The sequence below is a fragment of the Vespa crabro genome, chromosome 8 (genome assembly GCF_910589235.1).
Source record: "Vespa crabro chromosome 8, iyVesCrab1.2, whole genome shotgun sequence".
Lineage (NCBI taxonomy): Eukaryota > Metazoa > Arthropoda > Insecta > Hymenoptera > Vespidae > Vespa > Vespa crabro.
In genome coordinates, this window is record NC_060962.1 from 4,720,596 (window position 1) to 4,724,231 (window position 3,636).

Genomic DNA, 3,636 nt, shown 5'->3' on the forward strand with positions numbered 1-3,636 from the left:
GACATATTGCACATATATGTAGATATACATATATACATATATACACATATATATATATACATATATATACATATATATACATATATATACGATATGTGTATATACATATGTATATGTGTATATATATATAATGTATATATATAATGTATATATATATATACGTAATGTATATGTATATATATATAATGTATATGTATATATATATTATTCCTTCTTGTAGTTCTCATACATACACTCATACATACATTCATATATACGAGTAGGAAGATGTAAAGTGCACGAAGAGGGACGACGCTTCGTCGGCTATCCATTAAAGATGAGAGGGCAATGCGACTGAGCAACGTTTTAACCGCTTTCACGTTAGACGCAATTACCGAGAGAACGGTCAGGATAAGAGAACGTATCTGTATAATCTCGTTGAAGGAAAAATAAAAGATCTCCCATGATCGTGAGATCGTTAGATCGATAAATCGTGATATCGTAAGATCATTCGAAGATCGGCACGCGTCTCGAGTTAAATATGGTAAACGCGTGATACTGATGGCGCCAAGCTTCGGACCAGTTTCTCTCTCCCTCTCTCTTTCTCTCTCTTTCTCTGTCTCTGTCTCTCTTTATCTTTTTTTCTTTCTTCTTCCTTGTTTCTTCGTTTCTTTTTCTTTTTCTCTTCTTTTCTTTCTCTTTCTTTTCGTTCCGTTTCGTTTCTTTTCTTTCCTTTTCTTTTCTTTTCTTTTCTTTCCTTTCCTTTCCTTTTCTTTCTTTACTATTCTTTTTATTTGCACGCGCCAGAAGCGCCATATAAACTCTCCTCCGGATCCGGACCATGGGATAATACTCTTTGCAAGGTCGTTCGAGATACTTCTTGTGCCTACTCTCGTCACGCTCCTCCCTTGATTTCATGACAGGTAGTATATATACTATACTATACTATATATATATCGAGAGAGAGAGAGAGAGAGAGAAAAAGAGAGAAGGAAAAAAAAGACGGTGACGCTTTGATGGGTGATACTATGTAAAGAAAAAAAAAGAAAAAAAGGAGAAAAGAAACAACAAAAAATTGTTTTATCTTGTAAGCTGGAATTTCGGAACACTTCTTTATAAATTGTGTATATAAAAAAACAGTAAAAAATGTATATATATATATATATATATATATATATATATATATATCGTATACACATTCACATACTCTATATAGATTTAGGTATATTATATATAAAATTAGAAGCCCTGATGGGTGATATTATCAAAAAAAAATATATTATTTAATTTCGTTGCCTAGAATTTTGGCGCTCATGAATATTTCTTTATGAGTTATACATAATACACAAAACAAATAAATAACGTTGAATGCATATATTCTACATATTTGTACATATATATATATAAATTTATGTATGTATGTATGTATGTATGTATGTATGTATGTATGTATGTATGTATGTATGTATGTATGTATGTATGTACTTCTTTTTCCGTCGATACGTTCTACGTAATATTTCTTTTGTTTGATGATGAACAATGAAAAAAAAAAAGAAAAAAGTAAAATAAAACAATATAAAAAAGAAAGGGCAAAAAAATCAAATTTCATAATAATAATTATTCCCGATCGTATATAATCGACATTGAAATATTTTCATAATAATTAATGCCTTAAGAATTAAATTATTCCAAATGGAATTACCTCTGATCCGCTTTTACTATTGTTATTTATGTTGGGCAAGTCGTTAATGATTGGTGATATTATTTATTAAAAATATCTGGACGATTCGAACGAAGTGTAAAAGAGTGAGAGAGAGAGAGAGAGAGAGAGAGAGAGAGAGAGAGAGAGAGAGAGAGAGCAAGAGAGCCAATAAAATCTAAAATAAAAATATAAGTATGCGAATCGTTCATCAATTACATTATCACATCGAAATTTTTAAAAATATATATTATAACAAATATTATTCTTATTCATTCGTACTCTTTAAAAATTAATTTCTAACGAACCTCGCGTATAAAAAAAAAAAAAATACAAAGGATCCATAAGATCGATCATAAAAATTACTATTATCTTTTTAACAAGAGTTCTCGTTCGATAGTTCCGACGTACATACATATATACAAAACATAAATATTTAGATCACAAATCGGTATCAATTTTCTCTTGTTTTTATATCTTCGTCAAAAATTTAAGATAAAATCTGTTCTCTCTCTCTCTCTCTCTCTCTCTCTCTCTTCATCTATCTATATATTTCTACTCATCTTTATCTATCTATTTCTGTAAAATTCAACGAGTTCAAATAAACTGTAAAACGATCGTACGATTAATCCGGTTTGTTCGATCGTTCGATCTATCGTTTGATCGATCGAAAGATGGATCGAACGATCGAACAGATGGAGATCGTTGGAAGGAGTGGCACGTGCCACGTTAAATACGGTAAATGACTCAATCGTTGACTCTGTTTGTTGACTTTTTTCTCTCTCTCTCTCTCTCTCTCTCTCTCTCTCTCTCTCTCTCTGTCTGTCTCCCTCCTTCTCTCTTCAATCTCTTTCTCTCGTAATACCATATATATACAAAAGGCTCGCGTATACCTCACATTCCCGAACTGGAACGCCACGGATTCTATAAGGTTGCTCCTTTTTTGCCCCGATTTGCTCGGCGCGTAGGCACGCGAGAAAGAACGAGATCGACCTGCAAACAAGAGAAAGATAGAAAGAAAGAGAGATGAAAGAGAAAGAGAAAGAGAGAGAATTCTTCCCCAACGACGACGATGACGACGACGACGAGGTTTAGATGAGGATCAACCAGAACGAGGATGGTTTTAATGGCAGCCCGTCGTACCTTTCCTTTTCCAAAGAAGATGAAGATGTCGTATGGCGCCTCCTTGAACGAGTATTCACGTTCAACATTTCCTTCCTGGAAAAGTTCTGACTAAGGTAAGCTAAGAAATCGAAAGGAAAAACATTTTACCTTGGAACGAATCGACTCGTTCCACTTTTTAAACGATCCACCTACATACATACATACATATATATGTATATATATATATATATATATATATATATATAAATGGTAAAGACATAAAGTGACGTTGCTATAGCAAATTAGAATGGAAGATTATTGGATTTAAATTTACTGTTTAATAATATAATTTATTTATAAAGAAAGAAATAATTGAACAGATATGTACAATAGATATAAACTGACATTGCTACTGGAAATTAGAATGGAAGATTATCGAATTTAATTTTACTATTTAATAATATAATTTATTTATAAAGAGAGAAATAATTGAACAGATATGTATATATGTTCATACTAATTGTCAATGAATTTAAATTATTTGTTTATTTTAAATAATCAATGCACAAATGTATATATACATATATATATATATATATATATATATATATATATAAATTATATAATATAATAGAATATAAATAAAGCTTAAGCATGTATGACGATATTATCTAATAGTTATCAATGAATTTCAATTAATTATTTATTAAATAAATTATCTTTCTACGCTGTAACGATACATGATAAATAAAACTTGAATATGTATAAAAGTAATGATTTATTGATACGATCAAATTTCATTGATAACTACTTTCAATATTACCGTTCATTTACTTATTTTTTCCCCCTCTCTC

The 3,636-nt window shown here is 30.3% G+C and overlaps 1 long non-coding RNA gene across 1 annotated transcript in view; it reads left to right on the plus strand.

Moving 5' to 3' along the window:
* The first annotated feature begins 2,559 nt into the window (after positions 1 to 2,559).
* Positions 2,560 to 3,636, plus strand: part of LOC124426288 — a 16,924-nt gene continuing 15,847 nt past the window's right edge. The window contains exon 1 of the long non-coding RNA XR_006942697.1: positions 2,560 to 2,916. This is a non-coding gene — a long non-coding RNA (uncharacterized LOC124426288). The remainder of the gene's footprint in view (positions 2,917 to 3,636) is intronic.